Below are 12,816 nucleotides of genomic sequence, written 5' to 3'. Positions count from 1 at the left end.
ATCCTTTTAACCCGTTCTCCCTCATCCATTGGGGTGCCTCTTCTGACAGTACCATTTCTTCGAATTCTTCGTCTGCTGCCTGTTGTTCGGGATCGCGCTGTGTGTGCTCTGTGCGTCGAGTCGCTCTTCTGTGCTTCTGCGCCTGTATGTAGGAAAATTCGTGAAAAGTGAGCCCTTCGCAGGCCTGTGTCTTATATAGTGGGTTGTGCCTCGAGCCGTCCTTTTTCGTTTCCCGCGCATGTTCTTCTCCCGCCATAATTAGTATGTCCTTTCTTGTTTGCCGCGTGTGAGTACCCACGTTCCCTGCTTTAAATAGCAAGTTCGCACACGTCCTTCTTTAATGCATGGCGGCTCTTCGTTGCATGGTGGCGCTCCCACCTCTTGTGATCTCCCCATCATTACGATGATTCGCGTCGATTCTGCCCACGTCTTTTTTTTTTTTTTTTTTTTTTTAAATTTTGCTTGGACCACGTCATTTGCTGGTCCCCCCCGATTTGTTCGGGTCGGTTCGTGTGGATACCGGATCCTTCTGTCGGTTTTCCGGGATGGTCCTTGCCAGTATTGGTGTCGGTTCTTCCTCGATCCGAATGTCTTCAGTAGCGTCTGTCGGTGTCGGTTCCTCATCTTGCCGGATTTCCGGGTTTCGCTTGAACGGGTTGGCTGGCATATTTCCTTTATACGGCTTTAGCTGAAATCCATTTGCCCACTTGCCGATGACATCTCCAGACAACGTGTCGAGCTGATACGACCCATTGTACTCCTTGGTGATCCAGAACGGTCCGGTCCATCGAAACCGCAACTTTCCCGGCATGTTCCCCATCCTTGTCTGGAATAGTAGCACCGGTTTCCCGACTTCGAACTCCTTTTCATAGCCACGCCGGTGTCGGTCCACGAAGGCTTTTCTCCTCCTTTGCTCCAGTTCGAGTTGTAGTAAGCTGGCTATTCGGTTTTCCTCTAATTCCAACAGCGTTGCCAGTCGGATTTGTTCCGACTCATTCTCACTTAAGCGCTCCTTTACTTGAATCCGTAAGCTGGGGATCTGGAACTCTACCGGCATGACCACTTCTAACCCGAATGCTAGTCGGAACGGGGTTGTCCGGATGCTGGTTTTGTACGTTGTTCGGTACGCCCATAGCGCGCTTTGCAATTTGGTATCCCAGTCGGTCCGGTTCTCGTTGACGATTTTTCGTAGGATGTTCTGCAGAGTTTTGTTCGTTGATTCTGCTAGTCCATTGGCTTGAGGGTAGTAGGGTGTACTCTTTTTATGTACCACCGCGTAAAATGACGTCAGGCTTTCTACTACCTGCCCGAGAAAATGTCCTCCTTGGTCACTTATAAGCTCGATCGGGCATCCATACCGGCACCATATGCATTCGTACAGAAACTTTGCCGTGGAAGCGGCCGTGTTGTCCCATAAGGCCTTTGCTTCTACCCATTTGGTGCAATAGTCGGTCGCCACTATGACATACCGATTTTCGGTTCGCATTGCCGGTGGTTTGAAGGGACCGACAAAGTCCAACCCCCACTTTTGAAATGGTTCTAAGGGCAAGACCGGGTGCTGTGGCATCCGGGCCTGCTCTGTGGGTTGGCCCAGTCGTTGACACAAATCGCATTCTCTGCTATACTTCACGACATCTTTTAGGGTTGTCGGCCACCACAGTCCGCTCTGCCATATTTTCCGAGCGGTTGCGTCGCCGGCATAATGCCCGCCGGCAATTCCACAGTGGGCTTCCCTGAGGATTAGATCCTTCTAATCGCTCCGCACTGCTCGTCTCCAGATGCCATCTGCCCCCTTGTGATAGAGGGTGTCTCCAACCAAGCAGAAATGTCTACTTCTTACTGCTACCCTTTTCCTTTCATCGCGGTCCATGTTGTCCGGGGGAACTCCGGTGCTCAGGAACTGGTGCATCTCAGTTAGCCATGTGGCTTCGTCGGCTACCGTTGTATCCGTTGCCGGTTTCGTCGTGATCCGGAACAATTCGGCGTCGGGAAACTCATCCTGGACGCCGTCCCCTGCTTCTCCGGATTCAAGTCTACTTAGATAGTCCGCTACCGCATGCTGCGCCCCGGGTCGGTGGAAAATGTCGAATTCAAATTCCTGTAGTAGCAGTGTCCACCGTGCAATTTTTCCCGTCAGGGATGCCTTCGAGACCAGGTAGAGTAGTGCCGAATGGTCGACATGGAAGGAAAACTTCCTTCCGAGCAGATAGTGCCTGTACTTTGTGACACTATACACCATTCCCAATGCCTCGCGTTCCGTCGTAGAGTAATTCCGTTCGGCTTTTGAGAGTTTCCGGCTTGCGTAGTACACCGGTCGGTACCATTTCGGCTCTGTGAGTTGCATCAGAACGCTGCCGATTGCTACGTCCGACGCGTCGACGAAGACGTGAAAGCTTTTACTCCAATCCGGCGGTTGCACCACCGGAGCTTGCGACAGCATGACCTTCAATGCTTTGTAGGCTTCCTCCTTCGTCTCTGCCCATAGGAAGGGTACCCTATGTACGGCGGTATGTAACGGTGTAGCGAAGTCCGCGAGGTGCCGTATCATCCGGCTATGCCACCTTATTTGGCCCAGGAACCGGCTTAAAGCCTTTGCGTTACTTGGTGCTGGTGCATCGAGAATCGCCTTGACTTTATCCGGATCTACTGCAATTCCTTCCTTACTCACCACGTGCCCTAGCAAGTTGCCGCTTGCCACTCCAAAGACGCACTTGGCCGGATTCAGGCTCAATCGGTACTCGCGGCACTTCTCCAAGCACAGCCGGAGGTGATTGAGATGCTCTCCGTGCCAGCTGTAGACCGCGAAATCGTCAAGGAAGACCTGCATAAAACCGGGGATATATTCCTCGAAAATTTCCATTATTATCCTTTGAAAGGTCGCTGGAGCCGTCTTTAGTCCGAACATCATCACGGCCGCGACGAACACTCCCCATTCCGTCATGAACACTGTCTTCTCTTGGACGGCCGGGTTCATTCGTATTTGGTTGTAGCCGCTAAATCCATCCAGGAAGCTGTAAACTTCGTGCCTGGCTACCGCATCTAACACCCCATCCGTAAATGGTAGTGGAAACGCATCGGTCACTGTTGCGGCATTTAGTTTTCGGTAGTCCACGCATACCCGGATTTTTCCGTTCTTTTTCGGGACCACCACTATCGGACTCAGCCAGGTTGCCTGCTTGACCGGTCGGATAAATCCGACCCGGAGGAGCTTATCAATTTCCTCCTTCACCTTTGCCGCATAATTCGGATTCATCCGGTACCTGCGTTGAGCAATCGGTTTCGCGTCCGTACTTAGGTGAATTTGGTGCTGATAGAGCTGGGGGTCCAACCCTCGCATGTCTTCGTACGACCACGCAAACACATCCTTGAAGTCTGTTAACAATGCTACCATTGCCTTCTTTTCTTCCTTCGGCAATTCCTTTGCAACATTTACCGGTCGGGGCTTGTCTGCTGTGCCGAGGTCCACCTCCTCGAGTTGGGATGCTTTTACCCTCTGGGATATCGTCATTTCCCTCTCTAGGGATTCCTGCGCTTGTCGTAGTTCCCGGATCGCCGCTTGGTCCGGTTCTTCCGGCGTCGTAATGTACGGTTCTACTGCCGCCGTGATATCCACCTCAAATAGTGGGACGATTCGTGGGTGTTCCTCGAGGTACCGCTCGACTTCCTCGTCCAGTAATCCCTCCAACATGTTAATGCTTTCCGCATACAATGGAGTTGCTTCCTTACTGGTGATCACCCGTGGTTGCGTCGTTACTCGTACCTTTGTTTTCCCTCGCCGGAATGTGATCATGTTCTTTTGCCAGTTCTGCTTGATATGCGCCGTTCGCAGCCATGGTCGTCCTAGCAGTAGGGGGTACGCGCCTTGTACATTCAGCTGCAGCACCACGGCCGATATCCGGAATACGTGGCCTCCGATCGTGATTTCCAAATCCCGGATAAGCCTGGTCGGTCGGACTGAGCTAGTATCCGCCATGCGTAACCAGAAGGGGCATGGTTCCCATTCCCGGATGCCCAGGTCGTTGCATGTCTGTTGGCTGATGACATTTACCTCGGAGCCTCCGTCAATAATCGTTCCAGCAATTTCCTTTCCTTTCACGATTGTCGTGATCGCCGGGCTACTTGTATCGACCACCGCTGGTCCTTCCTCCGGGTTGGAGAAGAATGCCGGTGCTGGCGTTGGCTTCGGTTTGCTGACGGATGCCTGTAGATCTCCCGTAAATCGTGGCACTAACTGTAGTAGTCGTGCTAACGGCAGCACGATTTGACAGTCCTGTAGCGCTTGCCACGTCGGGTTTTCTCCTGGCTGTATGATTTCTTCGTCTTTTGGCATATTTTGGTCTCTTACTTCTGCCGCATTCTGTTCATTGGCCTCCTTGATCCATTGTGCCGCTTGTTTTCTGATTGCCTCTTGGGCTTCCCACTCGGCGGTCTTTCCCTTTGACCGGGTTGTGACCTGTTGTACTTCTGTTATTTCGGCTGTAACCATGTTGACTTCCGGCTGCTTGTCATAGCTTTTGCTTGGGCATTGGTTACTATAGTGGCCTTCCTTGCGGCAGTAATAACAGTACACCTTGTGACTGTTGCTCGTTTCTCCTTTGTCCCCGGTTTGGAGGGTGGGTATGCTCCGGCGGTCGTCTTCGGTTTTTCGGTTATCCGGTACGGATACCGGGTTGTCATTCCTTGCTGCCTCCCGACGTTCCTCTCTTCGGAAAAATCCACGCTTCTGATTCCGTCGGAAATTTCGGTTCCCTTGTCGCCTCTTTTCTCCGCGTCGGTCGTATTCCGGGGCTCCGTCTCGATCGTACCGGTCCCGGGGGTAGCTTTCTTTGCGTCTCTCCTCTCGGTCATAGTTGTCACGTCTTCTATCAGCGTATCCTTGTCGCCTCTCTTCTCCGCGTCTGTCGTCTTCCGGGGATTCGTCTCTGTCGTACCGGTCCCGGGGGTAGCTATCTATGCGTCTCTCCTCTCGGTCATAGTTGTCGCGTCTTCTATCAGCGTATCGGTTACCGCGTTCGCGTTGGTAGCGGTCGTCTCTCCGGAATCGATCCTCGTCCGGGTTCTGATTGCGCGGTTCTATGTGTCGAACCGGTGCTGCCTGCCGATTTAACAGGTTGTATTCGCATCGGTCCGTTGTATGGGCTCAAGAGTTGCAGATCACACATTGTGTCCGCAGGGTGCAGTCTACTGTTGAGTGCCCCGAATTTAGGCATGTTGTACATTGTAAGGCCTGTCGGAACCTCAGGTCTTCCTCTTTTGGGAGTGCCCGGTGTAACATCCCCATCGACAAGAAGGGGCTAGTCTTGTCCATTTCTAAAACCCAATCAATAACTTGGTCCATTGTGCTGGTTTGGAAATCAAGGACTCCGCACATTGTTCGAAGCGGCTCTTTCAGTGCGGCCAGAAAGACTGCTTTGGCTTCGTCTTCGGGTGGTGCTCTTGTCAGTTGGCTGTGCAGGGTCTGGAACCGAATGATGAATTGTGGCATAGTCTCGTTCTCTTCCTGCCGGGTGGTGTAGAACTGCCCGACCAATTCCCTTTGCTCAAATTGTCTGTGAAAAAACCTGAGGAATCTGGCCTTCAAGGCATCGAATGTGGCAAAGGTGCCTGGTAAGTGCTTTGCGTGCCATTGGGCCGCCGGTCCTTCTAAGGTTATGCCGAATTCGGCGATTTTGGATCGTTCGGCTTCGGGCTCTGTCAGTCTTTGGGAGATATGGTTGGCTTCCCATGTTTGGAGGAATGCGTACACGTGTGCCTCCGCGTCGGCCTCATCCCGGTACTTTGGGTATGGGTACGGCATCGTGTCGTCCAACTGACTTTCCTGTTCCCTCCGTTCTCTGTCTGCTGTTGGCGTTGGTGTGAGAACCTTTGGTTCCTCCGCGGGTGTTGCCGGTGTCCGGTCCGTTGGTTCCTCCGCGGGTGTTGTCGGTATCCGCTCCTTCGGTTCCCTCGCGGTTGTTGTTGGTATCCGGTCAACCTTCCTCGGCGGTTGCCGGTCACCGAATTCCAGGGTTATTTCTTCCTCTGGCGCCGGTGTTACTGAGTCTTCCGACCCCTCGTCCTCCCGGTCGTTTGGTGTGTCGTGGCTGCTTTTATACCGGGATGCAACGCTTCCGTCGCTTTCCGACTCCGCCTCAAGTGTTGCGAATGCTTCCGAGTCCCCGTCGCCCGCGGCGAGCGTCTGCAGTATCGTTTCCGCCTTTTGCAGGCTTGTTATGCTACTGCCTTCGTCGGGGATTTGCAGAACCCGGAACTGTAGTGCTTCTTCTGCGACTCTCCGAAGAGTTTTGGAGAATGACCGATCCCGCCGGATCTCATCGACGGCTTGCTGTAGGGATTCCCGTCGTTGCTCGCGTTCGGTGTATCATCTCCCTCGTTCGGTGATGTGGTCGTCGTTTGGTCTAGACATCCATCCCCCGGTTGTCCTCTACACTTTGCAGGAATCGTCCTGGCTACGGAGAGCAGGATGATGCAGACCCGGTATGAACCGGATGAGGAGTACTCGGCTACGGAGAGCCGGATGATGCAGGCCCGGTATGAACTGGATGAGGAGTACCCAGCTACGGAGAGCCGGATGGTGCAGGCCCGATACGAACCGGATGAGGAGTACCCGGCTACGGAGATCCGGATGGTGCAGACGCGGTATGAACCGGAGGAAGAGACATATTCGTAAATATGTTTCTGAGAGCCCATCGTGGCTATATTTGTAAATAGCCGAAAAGTCATATTAGTATAAATATGACTTAGGGCAAACTAATATTGTTTGTGGTTGTCATTTTTTTGTATTACACAAGATTAGTGTGCGTAACTGTACAAAGAGAGAGAGAGAGAGAGAAAGAAAGAGGTCGTTGCCTCTGTTGTAACCGTTGCCTGTGGCGAAGATCGTGAGTCCGAGGTCGTTGCCTCCGTGAACTCACTTTTTTGTACATTCATACATAGTGACAGTTTGCAGCCTGTGGGCTGCCGTGGTTTTTTTTTTTCCCTAGTTTGGGATTTTCCACGTTAACCTCCTGTGTATCTTCTTCTCCTTTGTGTAGCGCTTCATTTCTCGTTTTCTGTGTATGAAAAGAATCTCGGTTGTGGCCGAGCGTTGCGCATAAGGAACGATCAGTTCCCGTCAGTTGCATGCATCTTGTATTGAAGGAGGTACAAAATGCCAAATCCAGAAGAATAGGGAAGAACATAAATGTGGTGGCACTCAAAGATTGTATCTCTAACATGTAATTTATCGAAAACCTGTCTAGCTCTCTCGATTGAGCCACATTTTGCATATGTATCAACCAAAGTGGTAGCCAATGAGATATCACTATGTAGGAAACCTCTCGAATCACATTCTACATGTACATGAAAACTTGTTCTCATGTCTCTTAACCTTATACAAGCCTTGAGTAAAGCAACAAAAGTATGTTCATTTGGATGTGAAGAAGAAACATCAACGTTTCTCATCGTTTTGTATAGATCCAATGCTTTCTTCTTCTTCTTCTTCTCTCTATCTCGCTCTCATTTCGATGTTTGATGTCTCTCATAGAATGGCTTTGGTGGAGGGAAGGCAATTTGACTCTTTGAAGGAGCTTCGACAAACTGTGACAGATGATGCAATTGGCTCTCATGTTGAGCTAAGAGTGATCAAGTCGGATAAAACAAGGTTCACATGAATTTTGCACTCATATGCTTTTACATTCGCTTGACTTTTAATCTTAAATTTGTGCTCACATGACTTTTGCTAGATTAACAATTGCATGCAAAAATTCTGGATGGCGATGGAGGTTGCATGCATCTTGTATTGACAGAATTCCAAAATGCCAAATCAAGAAGAGTAGTGAAGAACATAAATGTGGTGGCACTCAACACTTAGGGAACAAAGAAGTAAGCTCAAAATGATTGGCTGAAACAACATTGGAGAAGTTTAAAGATCATCCTACATACACACCAAAGGAACTAATTGGTGATGTGCGTCGTGAAAAAGGCGTCACTATCTCTTACAGGGTAGCGTGGAAAGCAAAAGAAAGTGCACATGCTCAAATCCATGGGGAACATGTATTTGCATATCAAAATCTTCGAAATTATTGCCAAAACATTTTAGAAGCTAATCCTGGTAGTGTGGCACATTTTCAAGAAACAATTGAAGGCCGCTTTCTTCGCATATTCATTGCTTACAATGCAAGCATAAATGGTTTCATGCATTGTAGACCAATAATTGGTCTAGATGGAACTCATTTGAAAGGAAAATACCTAGGAATCCTTCTCACGGCTACTACCATCGATGCACAAGGTGCTTTGTTTCCGATTGCATTTGGTGTAGTAATAGTAGAGAATGATGATGATTGGTGTTGGTTTCTTCAAAGTTTGAAGGATGTTCTTCGACACAAAGATCCACTAACGTTTATTTCAGATAGACAAAAGGGTTTAGTGGATGGTGTCATGTTGGTGTTCGGCAATGATTCATCACATGGATATTGCATGCGCCATTTATGAGACAATTTTAGAAAAGCTTTTAAAAGCACTCAACTATTGGGGATGTTGTGGAAAGCTGTAGATGCAACTAATACTCAAGACTTTGATGTTATCATTGGAGAAATTCGTACTTTAAATAGTAATGCAACTGAATGGCTAATGAGCATCGCCGACCCCTCACATTGGGCTACATGTAAGTTTTGAGGGAAAAGGTTTGGACACTTGACATCTAACATTGCCGAGTCCCTAAATGCATGGTTGTTAGAGGCTAGAGCTATGCCTATTCTAGGGATGATGGAATTGATACGCAAGAAGATAATGTCATGGTTTTATGAAAGGAGGGTTAATGGAGAAACTTCTAAAGCACGTTGTCGTGAAGATCCGTCACTACACGCGGATCGTGAGGCGGAACCGCCGGGGTTCTGGACCAGAAGGATTTAGAGTCGATACAAGCTTTGGTGAGAAAGTACTTAAGATAGATTGGGAAAGAGAGAAGATGAGATTACACGATTGATTTGATAATGAATTTCTTCTTCTTAATTTTCATAAAAAAAAACCGTGTTTTTTCTCCTCACCCTTCCCTCTTTTATAGATGCTCTCATGCATATGATGCATGTGAGGGTACAAGACATGCATAAATTGTATGTTTGCCATTTGGCGCTTAAGTATTACATGTGGTGCATGCTAACCATCTCACTCATTTTAGCTCTCATGTATGAGAATTTACATGTAAAAGTACAATGATAGAAATATGATTTCAACTAAATACCATGGCTTAATGGTAAGCCATTTGACTCCTAACCTAGAGGTGCAATGTTCGAATCCATACTTGCCCTTCTTGTATATGTAAATATGTATATATATTTATATATTTATTTTATATAGTCGCCGGATACCGGTGCCGCCGCCGGATGCCGTCGGTCGCCGGATGCCGACACCGGATACCGGTGCCACCGCCGGATACCGACTCCGGATTGCGGTCGAATGTCGTCGGATCACCGACGCCGGATTGCCGTCGGATCACCGACTCCATCGCCGGTCCGGTTTGGGTTGGCCAAAACCCTTTACGAGTAGCTAGCCACCTCCACTCTTAGTTCAAGTTACCTTGAACTCTCTATGCTCCACACATAGACACAAAGATAATATCTTTTGCTCCACCTTATATATGATGAGAGCCGTATTTGTCGTGCCTATGTGGGATATCTCACAATTTTCTCTTTTCTTTTCACAAACTTTATACCCTTATATCTTGACATTTAGTTGTTCGTTTCTCGTGTAATAAAGTGCATTCGAAACCTCCATCATTTTGTACTTAGATATTAAATCTATTTAAAATGTTATCTTCACAGTTATTGTACTACGTGATTCATACTCGATTTCGTACGTTTTATAGGATTTTCACACAATTGCCGAAAATCTTCACGACAACGTACTGGATTGGTTAATGGAGAGATAACACATAATGCATTGGTTGGATATGCAGAGAAATTTATTAGAGAATCCATACAAGATGGAAGACTATATCGTATTTTGCCATCCACTAATGATGTTTTTGAGATCCATACTCCGAAACATGTTAGGATTGTTTAGGTGGATAAGAAGATATGTACTTGTGGACAATGGCAGGAGATGGGGTTACCTTGTGCACATGCAGCGGCCGCTATTTTGTTTCGAAAGGAAAGAGTTCAATCTTTTGCACACAAGGCATATTTGTTGCAATCATATTTTGATACTTACAAGAAGCCAATATTTCCTGTTGTTGTTACGCATGATAATTTTGTTCCAGGCATGTTACCACCAGCCACACGAAGACCTCCGGGACGTCCAAAAACCAAACGTATACGCACAATAGAAGAAGGCACAAAGAAGAAAGAACATCGTTGTTGAAGGTGTCGTAGGAAAGGACCCAATGCTCGCAGTTGTAGGGCCCCAATTTAGTGATGATTGTGCATTATTAGATATTTTGTTGAGTCGATAGATATATTTGATTTTGTGGATATTTTTGGAATTACACTTTTTGTATTGGATTGGTAAAATTTGGAATTACACGTATTTGATGTTCTTGTGTATAAGTAAGAGATGGACAGGTAAGTATTTCATTGTAACTAGTTTCGTATGGGAAAGGAATGGAAGAGGTTTATGTGAAATTAGTAGTAAGAATCATTACGATGATTTGTTATAAGAATAAAATTGGAAATAAATTCATTTGAGATTGGCAGTAAATACTTTTGTTTTGTATGAGTGAAACTGAGAATAAATTCATCTAACATTAGTAGCTATTGTACAATGTTCTTTGTGCTTTTGCTACTTATCCTTATGTATGTCTAATGCTAGTAGTCGTCGTTCTTATATGAGAGAAATATAGTAGTAACTATGTGGAAACTATTGTTCTTTTGTGCAGAATGTTATTGTATGGGAAAAAGGAAGAAATTCGCCTAAAATTAGATATAAATGCAGAATCTTTGTTGTTTCACTCTTCATGATTGTTGTTTGACAAAAGAAAATGAAAATAAACATTTGAGTAACTATATTCGAATCATGGAGCTATTCAAGAGGCTCAGAAATTATTTGACATCTCACCCAAGAAAGATGTTGTCTTGTGGGGTTCTCTCATTGTTGGATATGGCCAGAATGGCTATGGACTCTTGGCATTATTGGTATTTGAGAAAATGCAAAAGAAGCACGTAAAACCTAGTAGCTTTATATTCTCATCTGTTCTAAAATCATGCACAATGATCGAAGCTTTAGAAGGACAACTCATTTATGATCAAATTCTCAAAAATGGTCTGGACTCAGATGTTACAATTGGAAATGCACTAGTCAACCTGTATTCGACTTGTGAAAGCTTAGAAAAGGCAAGGAATATATTTGATAGAGTTGTGAAATTGGGAGATTCTCGTCTTCAATGCGGTCAGAAATTCTCTTCTTAGATGCATTGAGGCCTTAAAAAGGAAAGAAGAGGAGATGAATCAAATGTGTCAAAGAAGATCTAAGCTTGAGAATTGTAGCTCTATGTTGAGAAGAATGGGTGAGAAGTTACATATGGAAAATCTGAAGAAGCAGTTGAATGCTTTGAAAAGATGCAATCTAATGGTATCTTCCTTAATATTGTTACATTTATAAGCATTCTCAAAGCATGTTGCAACTCAGGATTAATCAATGAAAGCCAAATAATGCATTGTGAGGTTGAAAGAAGGTGCTTTCTTTGAAGAAGATGATGAAGACGAAGATGTGTACCATTTGCCAGCACACCCCAATGTCATAAGTTGTTGCAACGATGACCTATTTGATGTGTGTGAGCGGTGGACCCTAAACAATGGACTAAACAATGGATATTGGAAATGTGTGAGCGGTTGACCCTAAACAACTCTTGGGCAATCGACTTGACATTTATAACAAACCAATTCGGGCTTCCATTATATGCAATCGTTGCCTATGGTACATGCGTTGTAGTTTTGATAAGGGGAAATGCACCAAGAAATTTAGGAAAAAATGGTTTGATAAAAAATGTCGTGAAGCTCGAAAGTGCCTTATGATTTTGGATATAGTTAAGGATAAAGAAAATTACCAAAAGCATTTGCATGAGTATAAATGGCTTATTCAGAGAAAGAGAAGAATATGGGAAGTTACTCAACAATTTATCCAAACGCAAGAGAAAGCACATGCATGTGACAAATTTTGGGGAAATCTAAAGGGGAAACATGTTGAGAGTTATGGTGACTTAACTCTTCATGACGTCTATGCATTGTATGAATTTATATGAATTATCTCTTGCCGGAAAGATGATTTGTTATGGTTCTCTTTCACATATGTCTCCTTTCTTTTATGCATAGGACTTAAGAAATTGGCCTCTCGAAAGGCAAGTGATCTTCAATGTATAAAGGCTAAAATGCTCAAATGGACGTGAAAGGAAACATATGTATGGATAAGTGATATGTTTAATGATGCATTGCAACATGGTATGCCGTATAATTGGACTACAAATTGGATCCAACCTTTACATAAAGGTGGAGATGTAAACAATGTAAACAACTATCGTACCATGATGGTTGCCTCATTAATGGCAAAACTATTTGGATGTATAATGAATCAAAGATAAGTGTATTTGCTAAAAAACATGGTAAGAGAGCTTATGGACAAGTTGGCTTTCGAAAACACCATAATACCATTGATCACCTTTTCACCCTTTGAGTATTAATAGAGGAAAGTCACCTTAGATGTAAAGGTTTATATCGTTGCTTTGTAGACATCAAGAAAGGTTTTGATATGGTACCTCGTGAGCATCTTTGGAGGCGAATGGAAGAACTTGAGGTGCCAAGTGAATATATGCTTGTAATTTCTCAAATTTATCAGAAGGTTATATGT

The 12,816-nt window shown here is 45.8% G+C and overlaps 1 pseudogene; it reads left to right on the top strand.

The window, feature by feature from the left end:
* Positions 1-7,526: 7,526 nt before the first annotated feature.
* LOC147850908 (uncharacterized) lies at positions 7,527-11,381 on the top strand (annotated as a pseudogene).
* The last annotated feature ends 1,435 nt before the right edge of the window (positions 11,382-12,816 follow it).

The sequence above is a fragment of the Azolla caroliniana genome, unplaced genomic scaffold (genome assembly GCF_043228905.1).
Source record: "Azolla caroliniana isolate FFs.n. ecotype wild unplaced genomic scaffold, voAzoCaro1.0.p SCAF_20, whole genome shotgun sequence".
Lineage (NCBI taxonomy): Eukaryota > Viridiplantae > Streptophyta > Polypodiopsida > Salviniales > Salviniaceae > Azolla > Azolla caroliniana.
This window is presented reverse-complemented; position numbering and strand designations above follow the sequence as displayed.